The sequence below is a fragment of the Bombina bombina genome, chromosome 5, assembly GCF_027579735.1.
Source record: "Bombina bombina isolate aBomBom1 chromosome 5, aBomBom1.pri, whole genome shotgun sequence".
Taxonomy (NCBI): domain Eukaryota; kingdom Metazoa; phylum Chordata; class Amphibia; order Anura; family Bombinatoridae; genus Bombina; species Bombina bombina.
Genome location: NC_069503.1, coordinates 1,029,481,511 through 1,029,505,035, shown reverse-complemented (window position 1 = coordinate 1,029,505,035; position 23,525 = coordinate 1,029,481,511). Strand labels below are relative to the sequence as shown.

The following is a 23,525-nucleotide window of genomic DNA, read 5'->3' as shown; positions in this document are numbered from 1 at the left end:
TCAGGATTATTGACACCCCCTGCTAGCGGCCGATTGGCCACGAATGTGCAAGGGACGGCATTTCACAAGAAATGCTTGTGCAATGTTAAATGTGTGTGTATATATAGATATAGATATCTATTCTATCTATCTTCCAGAAGAGAGCACTCTCACCTTACAATCAGCTGCCAGTGTGCCAACGGTTTTAAATACAAAGGATATAAGAAGGCACTCTCTGGACTTTTTAAATGTAGTTTAATAGAACAAGTGTGACGTTTCGGGGGACACACTCCACTTCCTCAAAAAGACCAGAGTGTAATATATAAGTCTACACACCCCTGTTAAAAATGTCAGGTTTCTGTGATGTAAAATAATGAGACAAAGATAAATCATTTCAGAACTTTTTCCACCTTTAATGTGATCTATAAACAACTCAATTGAAAAACAAATTGAAATCTTTTAGGTAAAGGGAAATAAAAATAAATAACTAAAATAATATGGTTGCATAAGTGTGAACACCCTTTTATAACTGGGGATGTAGCTGTGTTCAGAATTAAGCAATCACATTCAAAATCATGTTAAATAGGAGTCGGTACACACCTGTCATCATTTAAAGTGCCTCTGATTAACCCCAAATAAAGTTCAGCTGTTCTAGTAGGTCTTTCCTGACATTTTGTTAGTCGCATCCTACAGCAAAAGCCATGGTCCGCAGAGAGCTTTTAAAGCATCAGAGGGATCTCATTGTTAAAAGGTATCAGTCAGGAGAAAGGTACAAAAGAATTTCCAAGGCATTAGATATACCATGGAACACAGTGAAGACAGTCATCATCAAGTGAAGAAAATATGGTGCAACAGTGACATTACCAATAACTGGATGTTCCTCCAAAATTGATGAAAAGACAAGAAGAAAACTGGTCTGGGAGGCCGCCAAGAGGCCTACAGCAACATTAAAGGAGCTTCAGGAATATCTGGCAAGTACTGGCTGTGTGGTACATGTGACAACAATCGCCCATATTCTTCATATGTCTGGGCTATGGGGTAGAGTGTCAAGACGGAAGCCTTTTCTTACAAAAAAAACATCCAAGCCCGGCTAAAAACACATCTGAAGTTTCCCAAAAGCATGTTGCAAAAGGTGTTCTGGTCTGATAAAACCAAAGTTGAACTTTTTGGCCATAATTCCAAAAGATATGTTTGGCGCAAAAACAACAACCCACAGTGAAGCATGGTGGTGTCAGCATCATGCTTTGGGGCTGTTTTTCCTTAGTCAACTGGTTCCTTAGTCAAGGTAGAGGGAATAATGAACAGTTCCAAATACCAGACAATATTGGCCCAAAATCTTCAGGCTTCTGCTAGAAAGCTGAACATGAAGAGGAACTTCATCTTTCAGCATGACAACGACCCAAAGCATACATCCAAATGAACAAACGAATGAAAGAAGATTAAAGTTTTGGGATGGCCCAGCCAGAGCCCAGACCTGAATCCAATTCAAAATCTGTGGGGTGATCTGAAGAGGGCTGTGCACAGGAGATGCCCTCACATTCTGACAGATTTAGAGTGTTTTTGCAAAGAAGAGTGGGCAAATCTTGTCAAGTCAAGATGTGCCATGCTGAAAAACTCATAACCAAAAAGACTGAGTGCTGTAATAAAAACAAAAGGTGCTTCAATAAAGTATTAGTTTAAGGAAGTTCACACTTATGAAACCATATTATTTTAGTTTTTTATTTCCCTTTACCTAAAAGATTTCAGTTTGTTTTTCAATTGTGTTTTACAGTTTATAGGTCACATTAAAGGTGGAAAAAGTTCTGATATGATTTATCTTTGTCTCATTTTTTTACATCACAGAAACCTGACATTTTAACAGGGGTGTGTAAACTTTTTATATCCACTGTATATATGTATTCCTCTCTGAACAAGGAACACGGCAACCCCAGACAATCGTTTCGGCCTTCATTGGGCCTTGTCAGGGAGGTGTAGCAGTATTCCTCTAAGCACACTGAGCAAGGAGTCCACGTCTGGTTGCTCCTTTTTCCCATTGGGAGACTAAATACACACAGAGAGAAGTGCACTCACAGGAACGAACAACCAGCTCGATACCATTGTTATGTCACAAAAGTTTAACACTTTTAATTCAACAATACAAAATCCCAATTTAGAGTCCTTTCTATAATGTTAAGCGTTCACTATTCCTCTTCCTATGTGATGCATAGGGATGGGCGAATGTTTTGCAACATTCGTTCGTTCAAATCGAAATTCGAATGTTTATATAACATTCTAAAATTCGATTTTCGAATGTTCGGTTTCGAATTTTACAATTACATTCGAAAATATTTGTTTCGAAAAATTCGAATTTATATTTGTAATAGTATTTCTAATGCTTTCTTTAAATGTAATATTCGAATTATGCAATATTCTATATAGAAAGATTCAAAATGATATATTTGTATCTAATATGTATCAATTTACTAGATTCCCTCCCTACCACATGAATTATTGAACTTCTGAATAGTATTTGTTAAATAGAATGTTAAATTCGAAATTTCAAATGTGGACATTCGATATAATTATAAATATTCTAATTCAAAAGTGACATTCGAAAACTGTAAATAGCATTTGATTAAAGAATTTTTAAGAATATTCGTTCTTATCAACATTCGGATTTATAATTCGAATTTCGGTAATAACATTCGTTCTAACATTCGAATTCGGAAATTTACACATTTGCCCATCCCTAGTGATGCACTATCTGTTGGAAAGAAAACCCACATGTGCAGTATTTAAGGTAAGTAGGATGCCCCTTAAAATGCACCAACAGGGAGGAAATGGAACTGTATCCGTCTAATGCCATTTGGGTTACCGCTGTGGGATTCGTTTTCAGAATTCCATCTGCACCGTCCTGTAATCTCCACGATACACTCCACAGTGTAGATTAAAATAGTGTAGACAAAAGTCTGCACTTTGACCCTCTATGCCCATACAGAGACTCTGAGTTTGACTGTCATCCTTCCCCCTTTGTTAGTCCACGCAAGAGAATATGCATTTGTGCAGCTTTCCTATACAAATATGGGGGGTGGGCAATTTCTGTACAATTATACTGATGTAGCGATATTGGAAACATTCGCACATAAAGGCAAATTTATTAAGCTTTCCACGTATCCTGTGACATACATTTTGCGGGGGAAGCATGATGATTTAAGACACAATGCAGGTGGTGCCCAGGACACCACTAGCACCTCATAGAAATGCTATACTGACTGAAGGCTAGAAAGCGGCTCTTGGGTGTGTGAGCGGTCACCAGTGGCGGCACCAATCTACAGGCACAGCAAGGCAGTAAGGGGGAGCTGTATGTATCTATCTAGAAGTAGCCCTATTCCATCACGCGCATTTTAAAAATCAGATATATTACTCTTTTTATATATTTTTTTTTCTGCAGAGAATCTATCATATGCTATGGCATGGTCCCATATACAACTCATGCACTGTTCTACATTTAGTCACCAATTAGCCAGTGCTATCCCAGGTGTTGGACCAAAAATGGTCCGGCTCCTAAGCTTACATTCCTGCTTTTCAAATAAAGATACCAAGAAAATGAAAACAATTTGATAATAGGAGTAAATTAGAGCATGCAATTTTACTATCTGAATATATGAGAGAGAAAAATGTGGATTATGTTAAATTATAACAACGATTTTTTGAGCTTTGGATACAGAACATTTTATAATATAAAAAAGTATTATACTGCCCCAGCTGGCAAAAGTTTCTGTGGGGAACACTGCAATCCACATATAGATGTTGTTTAAACAGAACCCATTTAACAGAATCTTTGTCGTCGTCCCCCCCCATTCTACTTTAGGCTGTGTGTGGAAATTAGTTTTTAAGAGAAGACAAGGTCATTCAGGCTTAAACTTGCAAAGGATGTATTTACCTTCATATTCTGGTATTTTCTTTTTTCTTTTCCACTGTTTGACTTGGAAGAGTTCTTCTTTGCATGCAAAAAAATTCATGTGAGCTTGTAGATTAGTTGAAACCAGTACCTTGTTTTTACAAGATTACATTCTTGCACACATTTTTTTTAATAAACTACATTCTCCCTCAAGAATTGGGTGAAACTAACTTTTTTTTTTTTCTTTCTTATTGAATATACCAAAAAATGTTGTGTTCCCTAAAAACTAATATTACTGTTGTGTGTTCATCAGGTGCCTGATGAAACAGCTAGGTTTAAGCTGAGAAACGCGTTGCAATCTGTTGCATATATCATTTGAAATCACTTTTTTTTTTTTTTTTTTTTTTTTTTTAGATGATTTTTATTAGCTTTTCAACCAAAGGAATACAAATACAAGTGATACATTTCAAATATAACTTAATACATTGCTTATATGTGAGTGACATTAATTATGTCTTTAGGAGCGGACCATCCATTGCTGGCTTTGTTTATAATGTCCATGTTCAGGGAATGGAAAAGAATAAAGAAAAAGTTCTTAAGGCTAATTGCCCCTTTAAAATGTCCATCTGAAGGCCACCTCTTGCGAGATGCTGATGTTCATATGGGTCAGAGGCATTTAAATACGTATCATATTCATAACTGATTTCAATCATCTAACAAACATATTAACTTTAATAACAATCACTGGAGTTACATACATGGTGGATGAGGTAAGTTCATCTTGCAGTTCTATTTTACTATGTAGGCGGAGTCCGAGTTCATCTTATTGTGTCTAGATTTCTTGGTGTATGTTAACGTAGGGTCTCATCTACCTCACTTATTTTCTTCGTCTATCAAGGGGCAGGTCTTCTAATGAATTTAAAAAAGTCTCCCAATAGAATTTGATATCTAAGAATACCCCTAGTTGATTACGCTTATAGTACCCTTATGTTCCCATAGGGATGGTTGTCTGACACGTAGACAGCCATTGTTGAGCTGTGGGGACTGTTGCAGTCTTCAGTTCTGTGCGATCAGTGATTTCGCGCTGTTTTAAGCATATCCTAGTCAGTGTGATGCGAAGTTTGCAGTGTAGTGCTGGGTTTTGATTAGTAACACTATCTCGGGGGTGAGTGTAAAGTATACTCCCGTTATGGTTTGTAGTGTCTTCTCTACTGATTTCCAAAATGGGGATAGCTTGGGGCTTTTCCACCAACATGTGGGCCATGGTTCCCGTTTCTCCGCATCCCTCTCCAGCAAAGCGCTGTTGAGGAAGGGTAAATCTTGGGTAATCTATGGGGTGTTAAGTACCAGCGCATGAGAATCTTAAAGTTCATTTCAATGAGTCTGGTAGAGGTGGATGACTTGCGTTGTGTTGTTGTAGAGTATCTGCCAGTATATTCTCTTCTAGTCGTATATTAGATCTTGATGCCATCTGTGTCGTGTATAATGGGGGGGATGGTTGTTGTAGCGTTTTCTAGGGTCTTGTTGGCTCGGGACAGGGTTCCTTAAAGGGAATCTCTAGCAAGCATAATTGTTCAAAGGGAAGTGGGTAGCCTCACCAAGTCTTCTCTAGAGCGGTTGTTGTGGAATAAAATGATTTAGTTGGGAATATTTCAACCATGAGGTGAACGCTCCCTTCAGTGTGTTGATAAACTATCTCTTGGTTTTAGTTTGCGGTTGTCTAGTAGTGAGAGTATAGGTACTGAGTCAGTAAGCTCCCAAGTAACTTTGTGTTTCGCAGGGGTTCTTAACCGCCCGTGAGCTCCATATTTGGAGAGATAGGTGTGAGGGAGTGACTGTTGTGAGACAATGTTGGATGTTTCTGAACTAACTGGTCCCATGATTCAAAATGTGTCTATATATAGGTGATGAGGAGCATGGAGGAGGCCTTAGTTTTTGGGGATCCAACAATGGAGCCTGGTTGCGGTGCTCTTAGTATCTGGGAATCTATGGATACCCAGGCTTTGACTGTGCTCTATTGTGCAGTCTAGAATGTGTTCTAAGTGTTACCTGAGTGGTAATATGATTCTAATTGGGGGACTCCCAATCCCCCTCCCTTAAAGGTCGGAATAGGCGTTGGCTGCATTTATACGCGGTTTTAATCTTCCCCATATAAATGAGTTGATATGTCTTTGGAGCTGCTGGAGATAGGTTCTGGGGAGAGTTATAGGTATTGTTTCCATTATATACAGTATTTTCGGCAAGATCGACATTTTTATGGCTTGGATTCTACCACACCACGATAGGGGTTTGTCTCGCCAATTTTGTAGGGTATGTTGTATTTGGGTTTGTAGGGGTTCATAGTTTGCCTTGAACAGATGTGATATTTTAGGTGTTAGTTGAATACCTAAGTACTTTAATTGTGAGTTATTTATTTTATAGGGGCATAAGTCCTTAGTGATCTGGACTTCTCTTCGTGGGAGGGAGATGTTTAGGATCTCTGACTTCTGCCCATTGATCAAGAAATTGGATAGCTGGCTAAAGATTTCAAACTCTTTCATGAGGGCTGGAATAGTGCGTGATGGGGATGTTAATGTAAGTAGGACATCGTCCGCGAACATTGATAATTTATAGTGATTGGGACCTATGGGTATTCCCATGATGTTTGGGTTAGCTCTGATATGGGATGCTAAAGCTTCCATAATGAGTACGAATAGGATTGGTGATAGTGGGCATCCCTGCCTCGTGCCGTTTGCGATTTTAAAACTATTTGAAAGTACTCCATTAACCCTAACTTTTGCTGAGGGATCTGAATAAAGCTGAAAGATTCTATTTATCATGTGGCTACGGAAGCCAAAGTGCTGGAGTGTACTTCTAAGGAAAGGCCAGGCTACCCTGTCGAAGGCCTTTTCCGCATCAGTGGATACCAGGAACATAGGAATATTGTGCGAGTTGGCGTAGTCTATTATATGCATGGTTCTAATTGTGTTGTCCCTGGCCTCCCTGAGTGGAACAAAACCTGCTTGGTCTAGGTGTACTATATTTGGCAGAACCGAGTTGATCCTACTCGCTAATATTTTAGCGTAAATTTTAATATCCCCATTTAGAAGGGAAATTGGGCGGTAACTGCTAGGGTCTGACATGGGCTTACCCTCTTTGTGGATTACTGTAATATGGGCCTCTAATAACTGCTGTGTTAGGCGTCCCTCCTCATCTAGGGAGTTGAATATTTAAGTTAAATGGGGGACTAATATTGTTCGGTTTTGTTTATAGTAAGCGTTCGTTAAGCCATCTGGGCCTGGACTTTTCGTGTTGGGAGGCTTTTGATGGCTATTGCCACTTCCAGTTCTGTGATAGGTTCTTCTAAGGCTTTAGCCTCTGTGTCAGTTATGGTTGGTAACTGGGCCTTTCTCAGGTATTCTTCTAAGGTGTGGAGAGCTGTGTAGTGTCCTTACCGAGGGGATGTTGTATAAGGATCGATAGTAATTACTGAATGATCTAGCTATCTCTTTACTGTCGTAATGTCTTTGTTATTGCAGTCAAGCATCTTATGTATGTAGTTGGCTAATTGTTTCTTTTTTTAATGCTTTGTTAATAAAGGCCTGCCTTGTTTCCTTCTATAAAGTATAGCTCTTTAGATAGTAAGCTTTCCTATGTGCTTCGTCTGATAGATGCCTATTTAAGTTAGCTCTGGCCTTAGTGAGGGATGCAAGCGTTTCTGTTGAATCTGGTGTTTGCATGTGGGCGTTTTCAGCTTCCTTGAGTTGGTGAGTTAGATGTTTGCATTCCCTGTTGCGTGTTTTGGTTAAGATAGCTTTTTGCTTGATAAACTCCCCTCTCACTACTGCTTTGTGGGCTTCCCAGACCACTCCTGGGGATGATTGGGGTGTGTTATTGAAATGGAAATATTCAGACAGTGTTGTGGTTACCTTATCTAGAATTTGGGGTTGGAGCAGGAGGGAATCATCGAGTCTCCAGCTATAGTCTATCGTCGGTCTGTCAGGCCAATCGAGAGACATAGATACAGATGCATGATCCGACCATGGTGTTGGTGTGATGCTGGTGTCTCTAGTTAGTGTCAGTCCCAGCTGATCTATACAGATATAGTCTAGTCTCGAGTACGTCTTATTTGGATTAGAGAAAAAGGTATATGATTTTTGTGTCGGGTGTTGTATTCTCCATACATCTAGCAATGAGGAGGACCTAAGGCATTGTGATACTGTTTTGATTGTGTGGTGAGATTGGTAACTCTTGGTCAGTGAGCAGTCTATTTTAGGGTTAAGCGTTATATTAAAATCACCTGCCATGATAGTAGTACCCCTTGCTACTTCCAGCAACTTTCCTGTGATTTTTTTGAAGAATGTCGCTTGTCCCTTATTTGGGGCATATATATTCGCTAGAGTCACTGGCTTATTAAAGAGGTCGCCCACTAGTATCAGGAATCTGCCCACCGGGTCTGTGTGCGTGGTGATATTGCGGATATGGATCGACTTGTGTAACAGTATCCCTACTCCGTTCTTTTTTTTAAGAGTGTGTGAACAGAAGTGGCTTGTTGGGTAGTGTTTTGATGTGAATTTAGGTTCCTCCTGGTGTCTAAAGTGGGTTTCCTGGATAAATATAATCTCATTCTTGTGTTTAGCGAACCAATTAAGTGCTATTGATCTCTTTGTTTGGGAGTTAAGCCTTTGGCCGGTTTTTGTGTTAGTATGTTAAGGTTTCTCACCGCCATCTAAACGCGTAATTAATCTGTATCTGCCATCTAATCAATCCCCGGATAAGTACTATTTGGGTTAGGAGATTTTGTGGGATAGTTTGTCTGAACTCTCTCCGCCTCTGCAATACAGTTTTCAATATAGTGTAGTTACTAATCATGTGTCCAGTGTAAGAAATTAAACGAATATTAACTTGCAAACGTAAGGTAAAAACAAAACCATTGCATAATACATACACAATATATAAAAACCAAGGGGATACTACCCCGTTCATAATCATACATGAACTTGGGAGTATCGGCTACTTCCTTTTAACATATGGCTAATGATTTAGTGCTGTGCACATCTTTGACCTTTCCGGTTTCAAAGTATAAAAAAGAAAAACATGGCAATAGTTTTACAATAGTATAAAGCATACTCACGCGTCTAGGCGCTTATACGACCAACCTGGTTAGAGGTGTTTACTAGCTCAGATGAATTTACTTTGTGACTTACAGGACAGAAATAATTTTGTGAAATAAACTTGTTTTACTTGCAACAAATAAAGAGTCTCAGGTGTTGTTTAAGTCCGAATCTGTAGAATTTGTGAATTGTTGAGGTCTCTTCCTTCCTATTCTATTCCAGGCGTTTCTTTGTGGCTTGGGGTTGTCAGTGGAGCTTGTCTCCTTCAGTGGCGGTGATTTATCCAGCAGTGGTAGGGTGGGTTGGGGAATGTTGAGCTGTTTGCAAAAGCTTTCCAGATCATCTGGCGTTCTGTAGATTGCTAGTTGAGAGCCCTGTAAGACTTTTATGCTAAATGGAAAACCCCATCGATATGGAATTTTCAGTTCTTGCAGATGCAATGTTAGATATCTTGCTTCTCTTCTATTTAAAGTGATAGAGCTTAAATCGGCATATATCTGGATATTGTCTCCGTCGAATGTTATTTGGCGTAGTTTTCTAGAGGCCTCCATAATTTTTTCTTTGTCAGTGAAGAGCTGCATTTTCAGAATAATGTCTCTGGGAGGTTTTCCCTCCGGTGGTTTAGGCCTTAGGGCTCTATGCGCCCTCTCTATGGGCATGTTTGGTGGCTCCGTGCTTTTAAAAAGTAGCTGAAAAAGGCTTTGTAGTTATTGTGGTATTTGGGACGTATTTATTTTTTCAGGTACTCCTCTTAGCCTGAGATTATTGCGTCGTCCTCGGTTGTCTAGGTCCTCCAGCTGGAGCTGCATTTGTTGTATTAATATGTCTTGCACTTCCAGGGCTCTATTACATATATCAGTTCCATTTTGCAGTTGATCTACATCTTCCTCCATATGCATTACCCTTTCCCCTAGTTCCGATATATCTTTTTTAACGTCCTTTAGACCGTCTTTAATCATTTTGCCCACTTGGGAGATGAGGGAGGCGAAGTCTGCCTTTGTGGGGAGGTTGCTAATGTCCGCTCTCGTGAGGGGTTCTCTTGTTTCAGGGTTCTGAGCGTGTAGTCCTGCTTCTATTGTCATGTCTGTGGAATCTAGGGATGTAGGGGATTCTGGTTCTGGATCCTCAAGTACCTTAAAAAAATTGTTAAGTTTTGATGCCCGTTGTCGTGTGGCTTTTTGTATTTTTATCTTGTTTAGGCGGTCTTTTTGAAGTCATGGTAATGTAAGTGGCACTATCCTGTTATGTGGATTTTAAATAGTGGAGAGCAGATAGAATATGGCGTTAACCCTGTATATGGAGTGATGGTTCTTGAGGTTAATATTGCTATTGTGCTCTGTTCCTGCTTGTAATGTCTCTATGATGCTGCTTTAAGGGAAAGCTGAGCCTGTCTCAGTGAGATTTACTGTGCTATTATCAATTGCTTTTTTTCTCCCTTTTTTTTTTTCTGAGCCGTCTGTGTTGTTTGAGGTTTTCAGGTTCAGTTGTGCTGTTGTTACATGCCTCTAGGTATCGTTTTAAAGGTAACTTGTAATCTCTAGGGTTGATTACTTATCCCCCTTTATCCTCGTTTCATAGTTTAATATGCGATCCCTGCCATCTCATTTAGTTCTTTTCTGTTGTGTAAGAGGCTCTGGGAAGCCTGAGAGTAGCATAGAGTGTGTGATTTTACTGCGGGTAGTTTCCTGCATATGTGCCGTTCTCGCTGGTCGTGCTGTAGGATTTGCACTGCGCAGTTAGGCCTAGTCGGGAGACGCGCCCACGCACTCTTCTATATGTCTAAGCCTGCTTCGTGCGTATGTTGCGCTCCGGACCGGCTTCACATCTGCGTCTGGGTGTTCCGGTGGCTAAATCTTCTAGTTGGGGACTTTTTACATCGGGGTGTGTGTGCCGCTGAAATTGCTCAGGAAGAGCCTGCTTGTTCGGAGCTTTAGCTTTTGGCAGCCATATCGGGCGATGGCTGGCTCCGCCCCCCTTGAAATCACTTTTGGGTAATGTACATACCCATTGGTTTTTAATATTGTTTTTAATAAAAATGATATCTAACAACATGGAAGCCTGAGCTTTATTGGACCCATTCCGGCCACACCTAGGCTACAACATCCTCTGGAGGATCAGTTTGCTGGGAAACTGTTAAGGTCTCAGCCTGTACCACTTAGCACATTTGGTGCTGCTCCACTTGTGAGTATATTTCTACTACTTGTCATTGATATTGGTGAAATCGCATACAGTATTACACTAGGAGGCGCCTTTCTTTTGTGATTTTCTTTCACAGATAATTTGGTTTTGCTGTTTTGTAAAAGAGAAGAGCTGCCGTGAACACAATCATCCATCCACTGGTGAAAAACTCACACATCAGCACAGGAGATTCCGTCAAGGACTGTGAACTTATCTATAAGAATACACAGTAAACACTCAGATAAGACTATATTCTATGCTGTTCACTTATGGTTTACTGTGTATGTTGTCACAACCATTTGATGTTTATCAGCATATTATCCTATATTCCTTTAAGTGTGACACCTCAGAATGCACTTTGTTAATTGAATGTTCACAAAGGGAATATACTATTTGGTAGATATTCACATTAGTCTCATATCCGCCTTGTTGAGTGCCCCCTAGAGTTGGACGTGGTTGTGACACCAACAGTTTTTTATCATTTAAAAGACATGACCTCATTAAGTCCCATAGGTGACATAGATTGTAATTTCGTTACATTGCCTTTTCTACCATACAATTTGAGTTGTTCAGTTGCAAAGAACTTTATATCGTATTTACGATCACTATGTATAAAATTCATGTGTTGTGCAACAGGTACAGGTCTCCCCCACTTAATGTCACCCAAGTGTTCTAGAACTCTAGTTCGTAGTTCTCTCTTGGTTTCACCTACATTGATTTTTGGGCAACTACACATGGATAACATAGATAACCATTTTACATCTGCAATTCATAAATGATTTTATATTATATTTGTTGCCAGCAACTGGATGTTCAAAACATTTGGTGGGTTTCATATTATCACAAGTCTTACAATGGCTACATTTGAAAAATCCTATGGTTCTATTCAGCCAAGTTTCTGATTGGTTTTTTTTTTTTTGTTTGTTTTTTTAAATGGCTATATGCATTAGAATATCTTTAAGATTTCCTGAACGTCTGTTCGTTATCATCGGTTTAGATGGTAATATCTCCTTCAGATCTTCATCTTTGGGAAGGATATGCCAATATTTTTCAAAGATCCCTCTCATCTTATTGTGGTGTTCATCAAAAGTGCCAATAATCCTAACAGGATTATTATCTTTTGTCTTTTTTTTACTATTACTCAATAGTGCCCTCTTGTCAATGTCCTTGGCTCTTTGATAGGCTTTTTTCAAGCAGGCATTTGGATATCCTCTATCCTTGAATCTCTTTCTTAATTCACCTGCCTCTCTCTCAAAATCCTCATCAGAGCTACAGTTTTTTCTTATCCTCAAATATTGGCAAGTTGGTATGCCCAATTTCTGGCTTTTTGGATGGTAGCTTTCCCATTTTAGGAGACTATTTGTTGCTATTGGTTTTCTGTACAGTGTAGTAGTAAGAGTACCATCTATATATTTTTTTTAATCAACAGATCCAAAAATGCAATCGACTTTTTTTGGTCTATGGTATATGTATATTTCATACCAAACTCATTATTGTTCATCCATTCCATGAATTCTTCAAAATCATTTTTGGTTCCAGTCCAAAGTATAAGGACATCATCAATGTACCTTTTAAGAATAATGCAATTGATGTCATATAGAGATTTATGTCCTCATTCAAAGTACTGATCTGTTCAATCCAACCCAGAACAGATTAGCGTAAATTGGTGCACAGCAGGTGCCCATTGCAGTTTCTCTCTTCTTCAAGTATATTTTGTTATTGAACAAAAAATAATTATGTCTCAAAACAAAGAGAAGGAGATCAACAATGTAGTCATCATGAGTCCCCCCCTTGGGGGTTAACAGTTCTCAGGAAAAACTGAATTGCTGTAATTCCCAAATTATGGTCAATGTTGGAGTACAGACTCTCAACATCTATACTTACCAAAAAAGTATCCTGTTCAACAGCCACATCTTGTAAATGATTTAATACATCCTTTGTATCTTGAACAACTTTTCAAGACAGATATTTTAGCTGTGGTTGGTGTGATATACACATGACACTGTGATAACAGTATATGTTAAAATCAACCTAGCTTAAATAAGCAGCGGTTTGGACTAATATTAATGTCTGTTGGCGTAATATACACAGTGATTTAGCATAATATCACTATTAAGAAAATAGAGTTGCTACAAGTTTCTAGTATAACAGGACATCAATATGGTCCGCAATGATAATCATACGAATTAGTTTATTTGTGTGTGTGAGATGTTTTGTTGATACAGAAATGGACTGACTGGGTAAACCCCACAAAGTTTGCAGGCAGGCAGGATGCCTTTGAGCCCATAGGAATGCCTGTGTTGAATGCTTGATAAGCAATGTTAACCCTATACGTCTAAATACACTTGTAATCACCATTCACGCTCCCCATTAGCCACAGGCCCCTTCTTTCTGTTTTTAAATTAGTGTTGGCTTTATATCTGATATAAGGATTGGATGTCCCTATTCCTTTTACCCAATTTTATGTTGTTGTTGATTTCCAAACCAATAAAGTGTTACATTTTAAAATGTCTTACTTTTTGATATATTTAGTGTATAATTCTACACTGGGCTTTAAGCCCCAAATCCTCTATATACCCTAATATATTTTGGTTTTGTTAAATTGTCACCCCAGAACAACTGACTGATAACTGTATATAACCATGTATGTATGCATACATACATAATAAATAAATAAATAAATAAATAAATAAAAAATATATATATATATATATTAGAGTAAGGAAAGCGCACTCTCTCTTAAAAAGCATCTACCAGGGTGCAGGCACGAATTAATACATTACAGATGAAGCTTGCACTCTCTGGATTTTCAAAAAGGTGCTTTATTTAGCAAAAAATTTGACGTTTCAGGGATCAATCGCCCCTTCATCAGACCAAACAAATAGTGAGCAAACAGTGTTTAAATAAGGTGTTAACCCCTCCCCCAGTTCAGAATAAGACAGCCCCATAAGGTCATATCCAATTAGACCCATCAAAAATATAAAGTGACATTTCAAAAAAATATCTTAGCATATTTATACATGTGTGCAAGCATATCAACAATAACAAAATATATGTTGTATATTATAGGGGCTGAACTAGTGCACATTCAATAAAGTGAGAAACTGATAATGAATTCAATCCCAAATAGCAGAAGCGCGGTCAAATAAACTGCAATATACTCGCATTCAGAGACTTAAACATATAGGAGGGACAATAATAAAGGTAAACACTTACAAATGATAAATCAAACATTTAAATCACCATTACAGTCACCCAGAACTTCAAACCTCAACACAGTGGGCGTGGCCAAAAACAGCATCTAGGAGAAAAACGTCATGTGATGCAATCCCATCACAGGAAGTGCTGGCAAGCTGGGTCAATGCAAGGGCAAAACGGTTAAGTGCCAAAGTGATCAAAAATCAATAAATATTAACATAATACATCACAAACAATTCCTACAAAATATGTTCAAAAGCAAACAAATAAAAAAAAAAAGTCAATGCAACATGTCACAGCGCTTCATGATGTATATTAGTCACAACCTCAAGCCAGCAGTATATAATGCAACTAATACAGACAACACATTGGCAGTTCAGGGAATATATATACAAGTATGAAACAAATAATGTTCTCAATATTTTTTTATTTTTTTTATTTATATTTTTTATTATTTTTTATTCATTGTATTGGAAGTGTTTCTATGTTATAGTTTGTGACATACAACACTGTACACATTTTTGTGTCTTATATCTATTGGGCAATTTACCCTATTATTTTTGTGTTGTTATATACTCACTACAGGGAGTGCAGAATTATTAGGCAAATTAGTATTTTGACCACATCATCCTCTTTATGCATGTTGTCTTACTCCAAGCTGTATAGGCTCGAAAGCCTACTACCAATTAAGCATATTAGGTGATGTGCATCTCTGTAATGAGAAGGGGTGTGGTCTAATGACATCAACACCCTATATCAGGTGTGCATAATTATTAGGCAACTTCCTTTCCTTTGGCAAAATGGGTCAAAAGAAGGACTTGACAGGCTCAAAAAAGTCAAAAATAGTGAGATATCTTGCAGAGGGATGCAGCACTCTTAAAATTGCAAAGCTTCTGAAGCGTGATCATCGAACAATCAAGCGTTTCATTCAAAATAGTCAACAGGGTCGCAAGAAGCGTGTGGAAAAACCAACGCGCAAAATAACTGCCCATGAACTGAGAAAAGTCAAGCGTGCAGCTGCCAAGATGCCACTTGCCACCAGTTTGGCCATATTTCAGAGCTGCAACATCACTGGAGTGCCCAAAAGCACAAGGTGTGCAATACTCAGACATGGCCAAGGTAAGAAAGGCTGAAAGACGACCACCACTGAACAAGACACACAAGCTGAAACGTCAAGACTGGGCCAAGAAATATCTCAAGACTGATTTTTCTAAGGTTTTATGGACTGATGAAATGAGAGTGAGTCTTCATGGGCCAGATGGATGGGCCCGTGGCTGGATTGGTAAAGGGCAGAGAGCTCCAGTCCGACTCAGACGCCAGCAAGGTGGAGGTGGAATACTGGTTTGTGCTGGTATCCTCAAAGATGAGCTTGTGGGGCCTTTTCGGGTTGAGGATGGAGTCAAGCTCAACTCCCAGTCCTACTGCCAGTTTCTGGAAGACACCTTCTTCAAGCAGTGGTACAGGAAGAAGTCTGCATCCTTCAAGAAAAACATGATTTTCATGCAGGACAATGCTCCATCACACGCGTCCAAGTACTCCACAGCGTGGCTGGCAAGAAAGGGTATAAAAGAAGAAAATCTAATGACATGGCCTCCTTGTTCACCTGATCTGAACCCCATTGAGAACCTGTGGTCCATCATCAAATGTGAGATTTACAAGGAGGGAAAACAGTACACCTCTCTGAACAGTGTCTGTGAGGCTGTGGTTGCTGCTGCACGCAATGTTGATGGTGAACAGATCAAAACACTGACAGAATCCATGGATGGCAGGCTTTTGAGTGTCCTTGCAAAGAAAGGTGGCTATATTGGTCACTGATTAGTTTTTGTTTTGTTTTTGAATGTCAGAAATGTATATTTGTGAATGTTGAGATTTTATATTGGTTTCACTGGTAAAAATAAATAATTGAAATGGGTATATATTTGTTTTTTGTAAAGTTGCCTAATAATTATGCACAGTAATAGTCACCTGCACACACAGATATCCCCCTAAAATAGCTATAACTAAAAACAAACTAAAAACTACTTCCAAAACTATTCAGCTTTGATATTAATGAGTTTTTTGGGTTCATTGAGAACATGGTTGTTGTTCAATAATAAAATTAATCCTCAAAAATACAACTTGCCTAATAATTCTGCACTCCCTGTATACATACATGTTTTTTTTCCTATTGAGAACATTATTTGTTTCACACTTCTGTATGTATATATATTCCCTGAACTGCCATAATATATATATATATATATATATATATATATATATATATATATATATATATATATATATATATATATATATATATACACACTGCTCAAAAAAATAAAGGGAACACTAAAATAACACATCCTAGATCTGAATGAATAAAATATTCTAATTAAATACTTTGTTCTTTACATAGTTGAATGTGCTGACAACAAAATCACACAAAAATTAAAAAATGGAAATCAAAATTTTCAACCCATGGAGGTCTGGATTTGGAGTCACACTCAAAATTAAAGTGGAAAAACACACTACAGGCAGATCCAACTTTGATGTAATGTCCTTAAAACAAGTCAAAATGAGGCTCAGTAGTGTGTGTGGCCTCCATGTGCCTGTATGACCTCCCTACAACGCCTGTGCATGCTCCTGATGAGGTGGCGGATGGTCTCCTGAGGGATCTCCTCCCAGACCTGGACTAAAGCATCCACCAACTCCTGGACAGTCTGTGGTGCAAAGTGAAGTTGGTGGATGGAGCGAGACATGATGTCCCAGATGTGCTCAATTGGATTCAGGTCTGGGGAACGGGAGGGCCAGTCCATAGCATCAATGCCTTCATCTTGCAGGAACTGCTGACGCACTCCAGCCACATGAGGTCTAGCATTGTCTTGCATTAGGAGGAACCCAGGGCCAACCGCACCAGCATATGGTCTCACAAGGGGTCTGAGGATCTCATCTTGATACCTAATGGCAGTCAGGCTACCTCTGGCGAGCACATGGAGGGCTGTTCGGCCCCTCAAAGAAATGCCACCCCACACCATTACTGACCCACTGCCAAACTGGCCATGCTGGAGGATGTTGCAGGCAGCAGAACGTTCTCCACGGCGTCTCCAGACTGTCACGTCTGTCAAATGTGCTCAGTGTGCCCCTGCTTTCATCTGTGAAGAGCACAGGGCGCCAGTGGCGAATTTGCCAATCTTGGTGTTCTCTGGCAAATGTCAAACGTCCTGCACGGTGTTGGACTGTAAGCACAACCCCCACCTGTTGACGTTGGGTCCTCCTACCACCCTCATGGAGTCTGTTTCTGACCGTTTGAGCAGACACATGCACATTTGTGGCCTGCTGGAGGTCATTTTGCAGGGCTCTGGCAGTGCTCCTCCTGTTCCTCCTTGCACAAAGGCGGAGGGTAGCGGTCCTGCTGCTGGGTTGTTGCCCTCCTACGACCTCCTCCACGTCTAACTGATGTACTGGCCTGTCTCCTGGTAGCGCCTCCATGCTCTGGACACTACGCTGACAGACACAGCAATCCTTCTTGCCACAGCTCGCACTGATGTGCCATCCTGGATGAGCTGCACTACCTGAGCCACTTGTGTGGGTTGTAGACTCCGTCTCATGCTACCACTAGAGTGCAAGCACCACCAGCATTCAAAAGTGACCATAACATCAGCCAGAAAGCATAGGAACTGAGAAGTGGTCTGTGGTCACCACCTGCAGAACCACTCCTTTATTGGGGGTGTCTTGCTAATTGCCTATAATTTCCACCTGTTGTCTATCCCATTTGCACAACAGCATGTGAAATTGATTGTCACTCAGTGTTGCTTCCTAAGTGGACAGTTTGATTTCACAGAAGTGTGATTGACTTGGAGATACATTGTGTTGTTTAAGTGTTCCCTTTATTTTTTTGAGCAGTGTATGTATGTATATATATATATATATATATATATATATATATATATATATATATATATATATATATATATATATATATATATATATATATATATATATATATATATATATATATATATATATATATATATATATATTAGAGTATTGCATTGAGCAATGATACTTTTTTATTGGACTAACTATACATTTATAAATTGACAAGCTTTCGGAAGAGTTCCTTCCTTTATCAAGACTAAGGCAATACTGACCAATTCAATGGAATTTACAGATTGTATCTTAAAACACAGAATAGCTAAGAAGACAGTGCAGGGAGAGGAGGAGGTGTCGTAAAAATCATGAGGGGGGCTTAGGTAACAGGCAGACAGTGTCCAGTGTCCAGCTATATATTTCCCCTGTCTGTTCTCCTACACTGGACACTGTCTGCCTGTTACCTAAGCTCCTGCTGATTGGTGGCTGCACATATATGCCTCTTGTCATTTGCTTTAAACCAGCACCTAGTAGTGAATTACTGCTCATTCAACAAAGGATACCAAGAGAATGAAGCACATTAGATCATATAAATAAAATTGAAAGTAGTTTAAAACTATATGATCTATCTAAATTGTGACATAAAGAGTTTGGGTTTCATGTCCCTTTAAATTAACTTTAAAGGACAGTTTGTCCTGATCAAGAGAATAAAGTGGGTGCATAATGCTTTAGTACAGAACAATCCTTTTCTATGCACCAGGTTGGATTTTTACGGTCACTATGGTAACCTGATTTCAGACTTTTGTTTGACTTTTTAATATTGTTCAGGGCGTTTTTTGTAATAAAAGGAAACTTTTGAATGTAATAGGGGATTTATGTGTGTTTTTGCAAGAGGTAATACATTTTAACAATATAACTCTGTTGTTCTTATCAGTCAAAAGGAACATTGCTGATTTTGCAATATGTGTCATTGTTAATACGTAAATGCAATTAGCTTAAATGGCCATTGTTTGTTCAAAGTACACTGCGGTATAATAGTTGTGGGACTTTACCAAGACTGATACCTACTGAAAGGATTTCTGATACAAATCAGGTCATGATAATTCTGTTTGTTCAATGATTATTTTATTTTTTATGGCTTTCTGCTTCTAAAGACAATTGTTAAATGTACAGAAAATTGGCAGTTATTTGTATTCATGTGACTGACATATATAATTAATTTGATATATTATAGCATGTAATTACGTCCAGACCATCCATTAGAATAGCACTCATTCTCTCCTAACCCATCCCCCACTTTAAAAGTTGGATTTTGTCTACCAAATGTTAACAATTTTTCTTCATAAAATTTTGGTTATTTACCTTGTACCCTTGAAAATGCACGGCCTGTAAGACAAATAAGATAATAGACGTGTATTATAACAAATAATGTGAAAGAACAGAAGTAGCAGGTTAGTACTTCTGTGCATTTCAAAAAAATAAACATTCCTCAGTTCACATATAAAGGCTTCATTTATTAAAGCTTCAAATTGAAATTTGTATAAAATCTGCATAATTTGACGCAATTTTTTTCTGAAGTTATTAAGCGGTCATGCTCATAAAAAAGCAATCATACTCACCAAGTTTCGATGTCACTCATCTCAGCACCGCTTTCGTCTGCCGCAATCTTCTGTCCACCAGGTTTCAAAATGATCAAGCAGTCTACTTTATCGTTAGAGTGGTGAATGACGCTGCAGACATGCCTTTAAATCCGTGAGCTTACAGCTTGCAAATATCTTAGAAATCTATGGGCAATAAGATGCTACCTTTTAAGTAAACAATGAGATTGTCAACTATAAAAGGGCAATCGCATCCAAGTCTTTTTTTTTTTTTTTTTTTTTTTTCTTTTGGTTGCTACAACCGTGTGCTTGCTTTCATGTACTTATTATTTTAACTACTTACCGACGTTAGGCTGTTCTTAAAGGCGCTGGGCTTTAGCGCTGTTAAAACGGCATGGAACATCGTAGCCGTTTGACTGTATTGAAGCCAACGGTGCTTCCTGAATGGGATCGTGGCCTGGAGGACGCGCCTAGCATCAAAGGCTTGACCAAATCCCATCATTGAAATCTCACGATCCCGTGATTTCAATTTGTTTACATTGGAACATTGTTCTGATGTAGACAAATTAGGCCAGTCCGGAAAGGGTTAAACATGAATATATGTATGCTCCGTATATTTGTTTCAGCGTTTTACTTAAACGCAGGAGAAGAACAATTCAAATACAGAACCAGGACAGAACCGTAATAAATAAATATTTTTCCATAAAAATGTAAAGAGAAGTTCAGGCGTCTATTACAGTGAAGGCTGCTATAACAAAAAATAAGTCACATGATTTTAGTATTCGACTAATATAAGCTTACTAAATTATTAGCTGCTTTCATCATCAATGTTTCTAAAGTTATCCATAGTCCTTGTAACTCGCATTTGAATTAACGCAAATGAAAAGAGTAAATTTTTAATAATTTTGGGTGAGGAACGATTACTCTCTTGCTAATTATCAACACAAATGGCAATTTTAAGTTAAGGCTAAGAAAAGGACTTTCGGCAGTAAATTAACTCAAAATAAGTATGGAATGTACCAGGCTATAACAGTTTAAAATGGAAGTTAATTATGTCGCTATAAGCCAGTATGTATAGCATAAAAGGACAAGGAGGCATGCATTTATTTAGCAAAAAGAAATGGTTTGCACAGTTTATGCATTTGAAAAAATAACCAGATCAGCAATATAAAGCAATGTAATTATTATAGAATACAATGCCCCTATCTGATAAAATTATATAAACAGTATTGACATATGGTCATATAGAGGATAAGTAAAATAAGATTACTGTTAATGAAATAACTACTAAAACCAAAGCTGGTGTATAAAAACTAGCAATATATTAAATTCCTCTATATAGCTTAGGAAAAGGTCACGATGGTACAGGGTCGGCTCCAGAACAAATTAAATGGGGGGACATTTTTTTTTCACGAGGGGGCACGCATTTAAAAAGCATGTATGAGATTCAAAATAAGAGCAGACCTACTGTGGCAGTCCAGGGGTTACATTTGTCAGATCTCTGGCTGTGCAGGAGTTAGATTTGTTTATATTTCTGGAAGTGCAGCGGTTACATGTGTCATATCTCAAGGAGTATAGGGGTTACATTTATAAGATGTCTGGCAGTTCTACAGCAGTTACATTTACCAGATTTATGGCAGTGCAGGGGTTACATTTGTCATATCTCAGGAATGTCTCCCACATATGACACAGCCAGTGGACACTGTTTGCATGTGTAGCTCTACCAATGACTCTACTAATGATCAAATAAGCTTTTACGTGACAATAAGTTTGAGTGCCAAGCAGTACATTACTTGTACAGATATTATTAATGATATTTACCAGCACACACACAGTATATACAGTATGTATATACACACAAATTATATATATATATATATATATATATATATATATATATATATATATATATATATATATATATATATATATATTCCAATGGATTGTCCCCACTTGTAGCGCAAAAAATCTCTCTCCAAAGAAAAGTAAAACTTCCTTTATTGTAGTAACAAAAGTAAAAACATGACAGCCTACACACGACTGTAATAAAGCACTTAATGTAAAAACACAGTGTCAGTGATCTGAACCACATGCAGACATGTTTCGTGCAGTTGCGCACTTGATCACTGCTTGAAAGCAATCCTGATCACACCTGCTTTATAGCACTTTTCTTAAAGAGACATTTGTAAATGTTAGACACTGTGTGCTTGAACTCTCTCTTTACTGCCTATCCTTTGTTGAAGAACATGTTTCAAAAAGTTATTTAATACATTTGCAGAAATTTTTTTCTCTTCTACATGTATATTAATAATAATATGATGTTAACTTTTATATATTAAGAATTTTTTCTCTTCTACATGTATATTAATAATATGATGTTAACTTTTATACATTAAAAATTACCTTATGTCTTTGCCTCATTTCTCATAAGTATATCTTATACCACTAGATAAAATTGCAGTCTTTCAACTGTAGTACTTTGATGTAATTTATATATGACACTATGTGTCATACAAAAAATGTTAAATTTATTTCTAGAGTAAGGTTTAGAGTTTACAATATATGTAAAAATAATTTATTGTTTAAGACTTATATGATGGCCATATATTATTTCTCCCCTTTTCCTTATCTAAAAGAAAAGCTGTTGTGTATATATTAATTCACAAAAAGATCCAGGTCTCTACGCATATTGAGACCTAATGGATTACATGTTTTTAATGTGAAAATCCAGAAGACTTCACGTTTGTTAAGTTTATCTTCTCTGTCTCCTCCTCGTTTCCATAGAGGAACATGATCTATACCTTGAATTTTTAATAAAGACACATCTGAATTATGTTGACTTTTAAAATGTCTCGACACTGGTGTGTCGGTGTCATCATCCTCTATTGATCTGAGGTGCTGAAGAAACCTATCTTTAATGCTACGCTTGGTTTTACCTACATAGTTTAATTTTACAGAGATCACACGTAAGTAAATATACTACATGTGTAGTTGAACAATTTATGTAATACTTAATTTTATAGTCTTGCTGGGTAGCAGATGAAGAAAAAGTATCGCCCTCAATGACATGGTTACAAGTTTTACATATATTTCTCCTGCATCTAAAGAATCCCTTTCTCTCTTTTAGCCAGCATTTATTGTGTTTTATTGGAAGATTAGATGGAGAGAGGTAGTTTGAAAGTGTTTTTCCTCTTTTGGGTATAATATCTACACCCTCTTCCATTATAATTTTTAGTACTGGATCTGAATATAACACAGGTACAGTATCTTTAATGATTTTGCTGATGTTTTTAAAATCAGTACTATAGGTAGTTATAAACCTGGGTTTCTCAGTGTCCCTTTTTTTTTGCATCTTTCCTTTTATATTTTAGTAAATCCTCCCTAGTTTTTTGCTGAACACTTTCTTTTGCTTTAATTAAAGTGCCTTCATTATATCCTCTCTGTTTTAGTCTTTCTTCAATAATTTTACACTGTTTATTATAATCTTCCTCATTAGAGCAATTTCTTTTGGCCCTAATGAATTCACCCTTTGGTATTCCTTGTAGCACATGTCTCGGGTGACATGATTTGTATAAAAGTGTAGTATTGCCTGCTGTTGGCTTTCTGTAAGTATAGAGACTATTTTTTCATGTTCTACATCTGCTTTTAATGTAAGATCTAGAAAGTCTATTGACTCCGTACTTTCTTGTCCTGTGAATTTCAACCCACATTTGTTATTATTTAAATAAGCACAGAAATCTTTTACTTGAT

General features: G+C 37.9%; 1 protein-coding gene across 3 annotated transcripts in view; it reads left to right on the top strand.

Annotated features, from left to right (window-relative positions):
* SYBU (syntabulin) overlaps positions 1 to 23,525 on the top strand; it is a 58,658-nt gene that overhangs the window by 12,247 nt on the left and 22,886 nt on the right. The window lies entirely within an intron of this gene.